At 32.8% G+C, this 15,093-nt stretch overlaps 2 long non-coding RNA genes across 2 annotated transcripts; both read right to left on the reverse strand.

Annotated features, from left to right (window-relative positions):
• Nucleotides 1-2,851: 2,851 nt before the first annotated feature.
• LOC132744640 (uncharacterized) lies at nt 2,852-4,648 on the reverse strand. The gene is made up of 3 exons (XR_009627731.1): nt 4,491-4,648; nt 3,903-4,039; nt 2,852-3,350 (listed from the first exon to the last, which is right to left on the reverse strand). It is a non-coding gene; the product is annotated as an uncharacterized LOC132744640 (long non-coding RNA).
• Nucleotides 4,649-9,335: 4,687 nt separating this feature from the next.
• LOC132744635 (uncharacterized) lies at nt 9,336-11,112 on the reverse strand. Its single transcript, XR_009627730.1, has 3 exons — nt 10,957-11,112; nt 10,658-10,770; nt 9,336-10,093 (listed from the first exon to the last, which is right to left on the reverse strand). It is a non-coding gene; the product is annotated as an uncharacterized LOC132744635 (long non-coding RNA).
• Nucleotides 11,113-15,093: the final 3,981 nt, after the last annotated feature.

Genomic DNA, 15,093 nt, shown 5'->3' on the forward strand with positions numbered 1-15,093 from the left:
GCGTCAAGTTTGAAGACGATTCATTCAAAAATAAAGTGATAGCCACTAATAGCAAAAAACAAGCAAAATTGAGAAGGTCAAGGTTATTTATGAATGAATTGGTCTTTTTTAAGGTCTTGTCCCAATGGCTGTTGTGGCCAAGTATGAAGACAATAAATCAAGAACATAATAAAATTATGGTCAATGTTAAACTTTACGGACTGTAACAATAACTATTTTTTCTCCGAAAAAACCCAAGCCAAATTTATGTTAATACTTTGTATTTTTGAGATTATGAACCCAGTTTTATAAGTAGAACTCAATATATAACTTTGCCAGTTTAGATGGACAGACAGACGGCTCAACAAGAGCCACCGCCGGGCGGGGGCAACGCTCGACTTTTTACTTTCTCTAAAAGCAAACAAAGAAATGTTTGAACAAAATCTTAACGTTTCCTTTTTATAAAATTAATCATTCTGTCTTGTCACATTAGTTTTGTCTATATATTTTTATATATAAATATACTAATTTATATATATATATATATATATATATATATATATATATATATATATATATATATATATATATATATATAAATAGAGACACGCAATTCTATAAATAGAAAATTCTATAAATAGATACACGTGGTGGAGACACGTGGTGAAGTCACGTGGTGGAGTCACGTGGTAGAGTTGGTGGAGTCACGTGTTGGAGTCACGTGACTCCACGAGTCACGTGGTGGTGTCACGTGGTGGTGTCACGTGGTGGAGTCACGTGGTGAAGACACGTGGTGAAGTCACGTGGTGAAGTCACGATTAACAACAAGGTCTTGTCCTTAAGTATGTTCTGTTATAATATGAAGTTGATCCCTTGAATAATAGCAAAGGTACAGCCAGTTACAGCCAAAACACAGTCAATGTCATTAATAAGTGAAGGTCAAGGTATGTCGGGTTATTTTTAAGGGTTATCCTTGAAGATTATTATGTTCAAGTTTGAAGACAAACCATTCAAAAATAACAAAGTTACAGCCAATAATAGCCAAAAACATGAAAATTTCAACAATTTGACCTTCAAAGTCAAGGTCATTTATGAGTGAAGGTCAAGGTCTGTCGTGTTGTTTTTTTTTATCCTTGAAGATTATTATGTTCAAGTTTGAAGACAATCCATTCAAAAATAACAAAGTTACAGCCAATAATAGCCAAAAACATGAAAATTTCAATAATTTGACCTTCAAAGTCAAGGTCATTTATGAGTGAAGATCAATGTCTGCCGGTTTTTTTTAAGGGATATCCTTGAAGATTATTATGTTCAAGTTTAAAGACAATCCATTCAAAAATAACAAAGTTACAGCCAATAACAGCATGAACAAGCAAAATTTGGACTTTTAACCTTGAAGGTCAAGGTCATTTATGGATGAAGGTCAAGGTTAGTGTGGTCTACTGAAAGGTCTTGTCCCAAGGGTTGTTGTGGCCGAGTATGAAGACAAACACCAAGAAATAAAAAAGTAATGATCCAGGTACAAGTTTGCGGACGGCAACGGCAACGCCGCCGCGACTATAACAATACATCTACTTTTTTTTTTTCAAAAAAAAAAGTCGAGCTAATTATGGGAGGCCGTGGCCAAGTGGCTAAGTTCTTTGACTTAAAACTACTTGTCCCTCATCGCCGTGGGTTCGAACCCCGACAGGGGATTCTGTAATAGGAAGAAGCTTTCAGCTAGCTAACGGAACGTCGGTGGTTTTACTCAGGTGCCCATTCGTGTCTGAATTATTACACGGAGATGTACCGGAGGTTTTTCTCCATAAGTAAAGTTAGAACGTCGCTAGGACCTATACTGAATCGGTGCAACGTAAACCTAAAAGAATGAAACAGATATGCCCGCCAATGTTAAAGTTTTGGGGTGACAACGGTACATGAACCGAAGCGTAAACAACGACACCATGATTGAAGCAGTAGCTCGGCAACATCGAGCTTAAAATATATGACCAATGTTTAAGAGTGCGATTGGCAAAGGTAAAGACAATAGCTACGGCATCATGACTAGCAAAAGCTGTTTTTAACGAAAAAATCGAGGTAAAAAGGGCACCCCCGCAAGAACCTTTCACTTTGACGTTTTTTTTTTTCATGGTTCAGATGTTTAATGTAGTGTGTACGGACGGCAGAACATACAGACTGGCTGATGGACAACGTACAAGGGCTGATCCTGAACAGGTGGTTTATTAAAATAAATATCAATGTAATATTGGGCAACAACACGCGAATTCGGACAAATAAACTACGGAAATCACCACAGTGGTTAAAATATGTGTGTCGGGAAACCTCTAGATGAGCCAAAAAATCAAGAAAATAAATTTAGAAAATTCAAGATTTTAGTAATAATTAACAGGTCTTGTGCGATAGCAGTATTTATCACCATGGGTCATGTGTTTCTGCTGCCTCGACTAAAGCAGGAAAGGCTATTTCTGCATATTTTAACATTTTTTGGTAAATACGAGGATTGTGTAAGTGCTGTTTTTACAATGTGAAAATTTCTTTTTTCACTTCTCAACGATTTACTTCTAAATACATTTTCAACATTTTCATGAAAATTAGCATGAATCTGCAGGCATGCTGCTTTAAGTCAGGCGGTTGTTATAATTAACCAAACAAAAACCAAAGTGTCAATAACCTGGCTTAACTATCATTTATCTTCCTTTTATCGGAAGTATTTGAAAATGCCACGATCAGTGTGCTTCAGTTACCTCCCTTTGAAACAAGTCGTACGAGGTCATAGCCTTGAAGCGCTAGTTTGTTTACAAACAATTAATGGGACCTTGAAATAAATCGATGTTAAGGGCCTTGACTGATTTATTCATAACAAAATAAGACGAGCAGTTTTACGTTTCATTTATTTGTTATTTACAAAAATACATTTTGAAATAATGTATCACAATATCGTTGTGCAATGGGAACATACAAAATTATCAAATTTCAAAATCACTCGCAGTAAACACGCATTACATTTTTAAGTCGAACACAATAACAAACACACAAATGCCCTCTTTAATCCACAGTTTGTGAACTAATTGTTTTCTATATGTACTGACAGTCACACTTGTATATTATGCACTAGAGACATGGTAATGAAATTTCATTTTAACCGAAATGGACGAAATATATGACCAGGTTTGTATATGAACACAAACGACGATTGTCTGGTCTCTGACCCGCTGTTATAAATACTGACTGGTAAATCAATTTGTGAATCCAAATGAATTATACAGTGTCTTAGAATTTCTTCTTTCCAGTTGGCTAAAGTCTGGCGCCTCGGTTGGAGATCCAACTGGTGATGATGTGTCCGAAGAAACCGAATTCTGACGAATTCTCAACTGCAAAATAATATATACTGTTATTAGACAACTTTTGGCGGAGTAACTCAAATAAATTTTACTTTTAAAAGTTATTATTAAATCGTGTTTGTTCGAAGTTACAATGAATTTTCAATGACGTTTTGGTGTATATATTTAAATGCATAATGTATCATTATATATAACGATTACAAAAGAGTAATATTCAAATGTTTTTTATGTATTGCCTATTAGACTGAAATCAATATTCGAGTAAAAATCTTCATTATGTTTTTACCTAAACTAAAACATTCAACGAACTTGGAAAACTTTGTAATTTCTCAGTTGAGTTTTAACTTTTATTTATAAATGCAATGCAGTATGCGCCGAACGACCTTGTTTGCTAAACCGAATTATAGTACAAGATTTCAGCGCGGTTCCCTTGCCAATAATGGTATTTTTTATGATAATTTGAAGATAATTGGCAAGACATATATGCCGAACGCCTGTGAACTATAGCAGATAGATGTACATTCAATTGTAGAGTTTATAATTATTTATTAACATTATTTCTTAAACAGAATAAAAGTTTACCGGATTCGCCACAGTGGTCCCAATGACTCCCCATTTCTTCTTGGCTGCAGGTGGTTGTCCAGGAATCACGTTCATTGCTGGATTATAGTGATGATTTGTTCCCAGAAATTCTCTCGCCTCCCTTTTATCCATGGTTCCTGCAAAAATTGCCACAATTTATAAAATCCAGTATGAAACAAGAAGCATGATGCATGAATTACCTATCCTGTAAAATTTCTTAAAATGACGTGCCCTGCTTCCATTTAAAAAAATTACAATTGTACATTATCAATTCCAAGCAGTTGAGCTGGTGTGCCATGCGCGATGGACTTCCCCGTTCCCTATATACAAGAAACAATGCAAAGGTTTTTGGTCCCAATAAGGCCAGACCTAGCTTATGGATGCATTTTATTTTAACATGCTTTATAAACAATTTAAATGAGTAAAAAAAATAACATAAAACTATTAACTTTTCCAAGTAAAATGTAATGAACTGATGAAGTTATATATAACATTATAGTTTCATCAATATTATCAAATGTAGAATGAATAGTTTTATGACACTTTAAAAATGTATATAAAATGCGCATATAGTATGTCGACACTTACTTTTAATAAAATCCGATATTTCTGTTACAACCGTATAAGACAACTCTTAGTTAATGGTATAAAATAAGGTTTGCCAGGTCTCTTATATAGTGCTCGGAAATCCCGGGGAATATTGAGCGAAACTCAATGATTACACTCAAGTACAATAATCTATTCGCAAATAGATCTACCAGCTAGGCTGTAAAAGTAATTTTAACTAATTTATGACAAAAGGGAAAGATTTTTTAAATTTTTTCAGGTCAGTTTCTATGTCTCAAAACTCACTTTGTCTTTAAGATTTGTTTTTTAATTATCAAACATTCACGGGTCGCTTATCGAAAAAAAAGGTTCACTCAATTTGCGTTCAAACAAAATCAATCTTGCCATTTTGTTCATATAGATCTACATATATGTTTGAAAGTTTATAGGTTTATTATTTGAAATCATACTACGGCGCCCATTCTTCGTTTTTCAGTCGCTCAATATTTTCTTCTTTACTCTGGCAAATAGTTTTGCAATTGGTTGTAAGAGGATGAGCAATATTTACCACGTGGTCGCGCAATGTTTACAAACACAATGTCACGTGACTAGCGGCAGCTTGAACAATGTCGAAATACTTGTTTCTGGGTGTAAACAAGCATGCGCTTGAATCAACCAGATTTAACTACCGTTTTATTGAAAAATGTGTTTTGAACCAAAGCAGCGTAGCGTTTCAATCGTCTTTATTTCGATTATGATTGTATTCTACTTGAAATGCAGTTGGTGTACAAAATGTATATCACAGCGGGCCAACACAGTGTTTGGACTTGATGGTGACTTAAAAAAACCTTATAATATGTATACAAGAAAAGCATTGATGCAAAGCATCAAAGTACGGAATGCCGTTAGGGCCATCGCCTATGAATGTGTTGATCTGAAACGCGACAGTCGATAGTACGATGGTGAAAACGCGAAATCACGAAACTACGATGGTGAAAACGCGAAAGTACGATGATGAAAACGCGATAGTACGATGATGAAAACGCGACAGTACGATACTACGATGATGAAAACGCGATAAACTATCGTGTTTTCACCATCGTACTGTCGCGTTTTCACCATCGTAGTTTCGTGATTTCGCGTTTTCATCATCGTACTGTCGAGTATCGTGTTTCAGATCAAACCATTCATAGGCGATGGCCCTAACGGCATTCCGGAATGCGTTTATCGCGTTTTCATCATCGTAGTATCGTACTGTCGCGTTTTCATCATCGTACTTTCGCGTTTTCATCATCGTACTTTCGCGTTTTCACCATCGTAGTTTCGTGATTTCGCGTTTTCACCATCGTACTATCGACTATCGCGTTTCAGAAAAACACATTCATAGGCAATGGCCCTAACGGCATTCCGTATCAAAGGGCGTCCAAGCAAGAAATGCAGCAAGTGAAGATGAACTAGTACACATATGATTACAAGATATTCTTATAAACTACCAGAAATGTATATCACTTATGAATGAGCGGACGAAAGACATTGTTCATTATGAACTTTGATTGGCATGCTAGAGATTAGAATATTACTTGTTATTTCTTTATGATCGTGGTTATTAATAGCAACGGATATACATGTATGCAATCATTTATAATCCATATGTGTAACGCATGATCAACACGTACCACACCTTTGTAACTGTCCCTTATTATGTTATCGCTATTAGCGAAGACCCCCTCTTAAGGTATCTGTTTACACAAATAAGTTAGTAAACATATGACACTGGTTATATTACCATGTTGATCATGTTGAGCATAATTGTTTATTATACAATAATTGTAATATCTATTAATTTTCATAAAAAAAAACAAATTTTATGAATGTTGTTTTTTTTTCTTTTTTGTGTTTTATGTGATATTTTAATACTGAGTTTTTACTAATCTTTTTTTATTAAAATTGTAAAATAAAATTTAAGAATTCAATTGTCATATTGACCGACGATTATAAGTCAAAGCTTAACTGGAAAAAGTCAGTAAATTATAGTTTATCTTTCAATATATAATATTGTTTATTCTTAAACCATGTACATGTACATTTGTATTTTTCTTTATCATTTTTTAAATTATCAATCAATTGAATAATTCATAAAATCTAATTTGTAACTTTGAATAATTCCTCGGCATCTTTACTAAACACGGATAACAAATTAAATAAAATGTTTTAATTTAAAAGTTGATTATGTCATTTTAATACCATAAAAATGTACCTTTTCTCAATTATTGTACATATCACGGATTTATATTGCATATAAATCGTACATTACATATAAATCCGTGTACATATTTATTGTTTTTATCTCATATAGATAAAATGAAACATGGTATTGTTGTTGTTTTTTTCTAATTGTAACGATATCAAACATCTACTCCAAAACCGGGAGAGACCGGACAATAAACGTGTGGTACTATTCGCCGGTCACTAGTAAATCCCGGTCAAAATAGACCGGGAGAGACCGGTAATTACCGATAGGAGTGATGAATAGATATATCTATAAATAGATTTTTGGAATATTTAGGTCATCAACTGATCATTCTAGGATTAACATACCATGATAACCCACTGTGTACTACAAAAATGATAAATAAAAAAAAACCGAAGAGCGCGATTTATTGACGGAAAAGGTTATTTCATTTGAAAATGTTTGCATTGCGAAATTCTCCAGTTCGCTATTCATTGTAACATATCGCGACATTTCATTCTTAATAATAATCAAGCACCCTCATACCGATCGGAATGATCGGCTTTTATTATGACCGACTAAAAGGCTCGAGAAGTTGCTGTCGCCCTTTCACAAAATCTGATTTCATTCCATAAGGGCGCCGCGCTTCGGCGCGGACGCCAATAAATATAGATACATATAAATATAGACTATAATAATATATACATATTATAAGGTTATAGCATCAGAAGTAAAAGCGTCGAAATGCATTTGAGTGTATATTATGTGAAAGTCCGACAGAAAGTTCGAAGTGCAAAAGATATATCTGGCTCAGGCTGCCTTTGATCAGTTTTAATTTAGGTTTACTTAAAGCTAAGAGTTCATTAGGCCATCATTAAAAATCATTTGTTTACATTTGGGATATCTACGATACTTATTCAATCGGTAGTTTTTGAATGTGTTTTTAGTTTTTTCCTATAATGATATATGACTTTATGTAGTTTTTATGCTTCCGAAAAGAAATGGGGAGCTCCGTGTCCCTACACTTCAGCACTCCTGCAGTTTCTCTTACTGACAGATTTCTTTCATATAAACCTTGGATGATCTCGGGCCCACAAGACTACTTCCGTAATTACATGTATTAGGTTATTGTTCAACTGAATTGAAATGTGTGTTTATGTGTTTGAATTCAATGTTTTTCGTTAATATGTATTGCTTATTATGTACTATTTATATTATCACTGTGCTGCTCTCTGCAATGCACGTGGCTAATTGCATGTTCCCTTATAGTTTTATCTAAGTCAACATAATCGGTGCTAATACTTTGTAACTCCTACGTAGGAGATAAAAAGCCTAATTAGGACTTTATAACTCCTACGTAGAGGAACACTTATAAAGTCCTACGTAGGAGTTATAAACTCCTACGTAGGACTTTTAAACTCCTACGTAGGACTTTAAAACTCCTAATTAGGTTTTTTATCTCCTACGTAGGAGTTATAAAGTCCTACGTAGGACTTATAAAGTCCTACGTAGGAGTTATAAACTCCTACGTAGGACTCATAAAGTCCTACGTAGGAGTTATAAACTCATAAATAGGCTTTTTAACTCCTGCGTAGGAGATATAAAGTCCTACGTAGGAGTTTGTAAGTCCTACGTAGGACTTTCAAACTCCTAGTTAGGTTTTTATATCTCCTACGTAGGAGTTATAAAGTCCTACGTAGGACTAATAAAGTCCTACGTAGGACTTACAAAGTCCTACGTAGGAGTTATAAACTCCTAATTAGGCATTTCTTTCTCCTACGTAGGAGTTACAAAGTCCTTTGTTATCTTCTTTTTTAAAGAACATGTTAAATTGGCACCTGGACGCTTCCGTAGATATTCCCTTTATTGTCTTAACATTGTTTGCACACATCTAGTTTTGGGTAGAGGTGGATTTCGCTGGGTCATAGATGCAATAAATATTATTTTTTGCATTTTTCGGTCATACAGCTTTTATCTGTTGACAAAGTCTACAGTTTACGTATGAGTTATAAGAGTCCAACGTAGGAGTTTTAAAGTTCTAATTACTTTTTATCTCCTAGGCAGGAATTATCTTTTTGAGATATAAAATATAATAAATTGGCGTATCTTACCTTTCTAAAGAATTAACCACATTGATTTCTGAGGCATAATGTGCCTTTAAAAACTGGAAAATTCATTATGCAAAATTCAGCAAGTGAGCAAAATGCTACAAGATAGCAAACTCAAAATCTAAAAGGATTGACAGACTCTTGAAAGCAGACGACATTGTACGTGTACCGAATTCACATCTCGTCAAATACCAGTATAAAATTCAAATCATCACCAAGGGGTTTTGACATGTTCGAACTAGAGATCAATGTACAGTTTGATGTAAATCGAAACAATTATAAACGTGTGCAAAATTTCAGATAATTCGCTCATTCCGTTCTTTCCCGAATAATCATTCCAATGTACCAAAAATTGAAAAACGCTGCAATATAGGAATGCTTTTCACTCAAATTAGGCTAGGAGTAGCACAAAAATAAATTTTAAATTTATTCGTAATAATCTTTTACATATATTTCCGTTTTAAACTCCCCATTTGATCTATGTAAGAAATTCAAACTTTTGGAACTCAATGGAATATTGCTTTCCGTTTGTATACAAAAACAAGACACTTATTATTTTTTTATAAGTTGTGTATTAGGTATATCTACAACATAGCAAAAAAGCAAAAACATTTTTATGTAACGTTATAAATGAGCACATACTGTCCAAAAAGCAGCTGAGTATATCTACTTATGTAAAATGTGTATTATTGATGCACAATCGCAACTTTTCGGCCATTTCCGTCATTGATAATAGCCAAGATGTTCCGATTGATTGATGATGGAAAAGATGGAAACAAATGACGAACCCGTTTCATGCATTTTGTCTCCGATTTCTTGATATATGTCTTTCCTTTCGTTATGAAAATATTATTCTTACTATTACATACATATAAACTAATTAAAAAAGTCTAATACCATGTAAACACTTTAATTTAGAATCAGTCCTTTCCATCAGGGTCTATCATTTGAAAGACCCTGTTTTCATATCATGAGATTTTATGTCCTGTCCAATTTGTTGATGTTTCCGTTGTTGGATGTTAAACATTGTGCGGGGTTAGCACTAAGATTTAAACCCTCAGATGCCGTCTACAAAATGTAAGCAAACAGTGGCAGACCAAGCTATCTACAGAAATTGATCTCGGGCAAAATCTTGTAGGGTAAAAAATCTGTACATCCTACGTAAGAATGCTATCCTTATGTTCGTCTGACGAAAAAGAGCGGGACAACTTTCTTCTGAAACTTTCTGACACGACGGAGGAACCAGCCATCGGAGAGCTTGTGGTCGGAGAGGACGAAGAATCTGCGGATCCTTGACGTTGCAAGCCCTATAATATACAATACATGTAATGAGCCGCGTCATGACAAAACCAACATAATGGGTTTGCGACCAGCATGGATACTGATCAGACTGCGCGGATGCGCAGGCTGGTCTGGATCCATGCTGGTCGCAAACGCCATTATGTTGGTTTTGTCATGGCGCGGCTCATTATTATACGATACTGTGTTTTGTAAATCTTAATAATGCTAATGATACTTATTGCACTTTCGTCTCGAGCGCCATACTTTTCTCAGTGTAAAGTATTCGGCAGACTTACCTGCCCTTGATAACGACACATATTTCAAATCTGACGATTAATATGGAAAAAAATCTAAGCATAAATAAAGTGCCTTTGTGTAAATTACTTTCTTTGTTACTTCACAATATTTTGCTTAAAAAAAAAAACATTTTCAAAATTTTTATGAAAATAAGCATGAATCTGGAGGTATGCTGCTTTTAGATTGAGACCAAGTTTGTAGTGAGTAGCTTTCATTACGGACCTTATCGAAATGGTTCTTCACTATTTTTCTTTGGAAAGTGAAGCTATTTAAAACAAAACATTTATATTTACCTGAAATGGTTTAACGTTACTCCACCAGCGTTGATTGGGTTGTTGCGGGTTCGCACTTGGGTTAAAGTGTTGATTTTGCCCAAGATAATCTCGTAATTCCTTTTTATCCATTTCTGAAAGATTTTAACATTTGACACATCACATAAAACTAGACAAAAATTAATATAAAACGAATTTCGAACGGGATTTTTGTAATTCTTTTTTTCTTATTCAAGATCATCCAATTTCTGTTGTTTTGTTTTTTTCATGAAACAAAATAGTAAAACTGAAAAATGTTAACATTAGTTTAACGTTCTTACCTATAATTCTGTAATAGCACTGTATCCTTCAACAAAAGCCAAATAATTTTGTTCCAGACGCATCTGGGACGCAGTTTTAATCTACCCTTCCTTCAAATAGCATTTGCAATTTCCGCATTCACTTATTGTTGATAACGTTGTTTAAACTTCAACAATGTTTTGTTACTGGCTGTAATTGATGTAAACAAAGACGACCATGACCTCCTTTACAATGTACGCATAAACAAATCATACGTTTTGTACTTTTGCAACAGTTGTATAACGTAAAAAAATAACTATACGTAATGTTGCTATATTAAATGTTGATTTGTTATGATAATGCCTTTGGCTGGTGGCCATTAATTGAATCTCGTGTATTAGAAAGTGAGCATTTCAAGGACAGTAACTGTTTGTTTTTTTTTTCCTTCTCAGACTGGTTAATGTGACATGTATTTACAATCATATCCAATATTCTGTTATTTACCCTCGAATATGAATATAAATTCCGCCATCTGCGTAGTTTTAAGAGCATTTTTGTACTATGGTGGCGGAAAGGGAACATTGAAAATATTTAGTTTATCACGTGAGCATGACTGCGTTAACTATTACATACGTACGTAGTATCTAATAGATGCGCCTTGAGACTATACTTCCGTGTGTGAATATAATATATTTACGTACGTACACGTGTATGAATTATTATGTGCGCACCTAAAACTTTTCTGTGTATTACACTATAGATCACGGGGACCCAGCACAGTGTTGGGATAGTGTAAAAAAGTAATTTTTAAAAAAAATATATTGTATATAAAGTATTTTTTTTCTAGAATTACTTTTTTTACACTATCCCAACACTGCGTCGGGTCCCTTTGTTATAGATAACGCGTGCGAACCTGATAATCAAAACGTGAGCACGTAAAAGCCAAGTGCGCACGTAGATTAGCACGAGCGCATGTTGTACTTATAAGTGCACATGTTACAGTGAACACATGCATAATAGCTAATAAATTTGCACATGATAAGGTAACAAGACCGCACGTAATATTAACACGTTGCAGGTAATAAGATAGATTTTCGATGTCCCATATATGCCACCGTACCGTTTGTGAAGTCGTATTTTGAGCAAAGGGACCCGGCACAGTGTTGGGATAGTGTAAAAAAAGTAATTCTAGAAAAAAAATTATACTTAATATATAATATAGAGACAATATATATATATAGTCTATATATTATTTATACAATATATATTTTTTTTTTAAATTACTTTTTTACACTATCCCAACACTGTGCTGGGTCCCCGCGATTTTGAGTCGCAAATTTACAAACATGCATCATCTTACATAAAAATTGATCAATATGGATGGGGAAAACTATACGACAGGAAGTGGCCTGGATGGTAAATAATGATATGTCTCAAGTAGATGATGTGTGTACAATATTTCGTATTTCAAAATTGCCTGTATGAGTGTATGTACTAGACATGAAATGGGACAATATCCTACAACTAGTGAAGTCATTGACATAGATATACATCTAAGTACATGTAGGTGTGATGTTCCAGATATTATTTGATAACTTTTAAGGCCCATTATGCTTCAGAAACCCTTTAATGTTTATTTATCAAAAGCTTTTTCAATTGTTGGTGTACTTTTAAAGTATCAAAAAAGTTACTCATTGACCATTGCAGTAATAGTAAATAATTATTTTGCATGGAAGTCAAAAAACAAGTTGTTTACATTTTGCTACTTTTATGACAAATTATTTCACATTCTCATGGTAACAATCATCTAACATTCTCTAAAATCATTATTTAAACATTATGAAATTTTTCTATGCGGCAATATTTTGATGGAAATATGAGCCACAATTTCTACAAAAATATTGTGAAAACTACAAGAGCAACCAGGTACGTATATTAACATACGTACCTGGAGCAACACTGGAAAAATATGCACCATTGGAAGTTTTTCACTTATCAAGTTTCTTCTCTTTGAACCAATAATGCCATTTGTAATTATCAGAGTTCCCTCTTGCCTTCTTTATTTTATTTTCCAAGAGTTGCTTCCCTTTAAATTTGTTAACAACTTTGTTATTTAAAGGGGAGAGAACTCTTACCAACTTTGTTTTAAAAAGGTTATGACTGGTTGCCAGGTATCATAATTATGTTCTTCAAACAAGGTATGTTATATTTAATAATCAAATGTTAACATATTAAAACATTGAAAAAAGAATCAACCATTCAATTATATTATGTGACATTTATTATCAAAGACTCAAATACATTTTTAACCTAATCAATAGCAATAAATCACATTAACACTACATTCTTTATTTCATGATCAACGTCATCATGATGAGCAAAACAATATGCAAATTACACATCTGTAAATTACATAAATTACATTTCGTAAACAATGAAATCCACACAGTAAAAAATTACTGTCAATTTAATGGTTTTCTTGATTTTCTCATAAAATATATACCATATTGTTTCCATTTAACCCCGACCCCCTTTAATTAGTAATGTAAAATCATTATAAGAAATAATCCAGTTATATATATTAGATAATTATAACAAATAATGATTCATATAATTGAATTGTATCTTTAATAAACATATTCTAAGGTACAGATTTTTAGTTCTAAGCACCCCCATCCCCTTGAAAAAAAAACCCTGGGGTGTTAAATGGAGACAATATGGTAATCATATATGATAGTATAGTTGACAGTATAGCCAAATACTGGTGTATAACATAGCTCCTTAATAAGCATGAAAAAAATAAATAAAATAAAAGTTAGACAGAATTATTTCAAGTGAAATCATTAAAATGTATAAAAAACGTTTAATTTTCATCATACAAAAGATATGTAACAACATATAACTGGACGGATATGAAATGAAATATATTGTTTTTTTTTGTAATTGTAAAATTTAATAAAAATAACATTTTATGACATAAAAAAGAAAGTCTAGATCTATGGCAAAATCATATGAGACAGATACATCCTCCTTCAAATCAGAAAAGTCAAAATCTCTAAAAAATTACTATAAAAGAAATAATATATATACATGTACTTATTTTTAGTTAAAGATATAATATGCTAAAATTTGAAATTAATAAAATATTAATAATTTGATAACTGTCTCTTTGTAAATGTAATATAAACATGTTTTAACTTCATACAAAGTAAATGTACACGCTATATATACGTAGGGTCATTAAAAAACTTACATTTTTTTAAGAAAAGGACCAACTTTACTTGTTCATAGGGACCGCAGCTTCCCATACATAGTTTATTCATTCTTTTATGCAAATTAGACATATTCATTAAGAATTTCCTAGATTTCAATAAATTTCTGTGATTAAGATATTTTACTCAAGAGTGAGCATAGTATATCTTTAAATAATTAGATCTATAACGAAAAAATTGAAAACACCGAAAAAAAATGTGTTTAAAAATACTAAAAAATCAGCTAAATTTTACTGAACTAATATAATGCATAAGCTAAAAATTAAGGTACAGAAAATCATTTTTAATTAAATGTGAAATTTATATAGGAGCATCTAACTGACATTTTTCTACAAATAATTGAAGAAGAAAATTACGTGTATTACCATTCAATATACACATTGTAGAATGTGTAGATGATAAAACTGCTAAATTCTTAGAACATTGATATTAAGGCAAATAATCTAATGTTTTAAACAAATTTGTTAAGTTCTGCATAAATAAAATCATAGAACATTTATAAAACCGATGCTTTTAACCAATTTGGTAAGTTCCATAGAACATTGATAAAATAGATGGTTTTTACCAATTTGGATAGTTCTACATAAATGAAATCATAGAACATTGATAAAACAGATGTTTTTTACCAATTTGGATAATAAGTTCTACATTAATGAAATCATAGAACATTGATAAAACAGATGGTTTTTACCAATTTGGTTAGTTCTACATTAATGAAATCATAGAACATTGATAAAACAGATGCTTTTTACCAATTTGGATAATAAGTTCTACATTAATGAAATCATAGAACATTGATAAAACAGATGGTTTTTACCAATTTGGATAGTTCTACATTAATGAAATCATAGAACATTGATAAAACAGATGTTTTTTACCAATTTGGATAATAAGTTCTACATTAAT

The sequence above is a fragment of the Ruditapes philippinarum genome, unplaced genomic scaffold (genome assembly GCF_026571515.1).
Source record: "Ruditapes philippinarum isolate M1 unplaced genomic scaffold, ASM2657151v2 ctg643_1_1_1_1, whole genome shotgun sequence".
Classification (NCBI taxonomy): domain Eukaryota; kingdom Metazoa; phylum Mollusca; class Bivalvia; order Venerida; family Veneridae; genus Ruditapes; species Ruditapes philippinarum.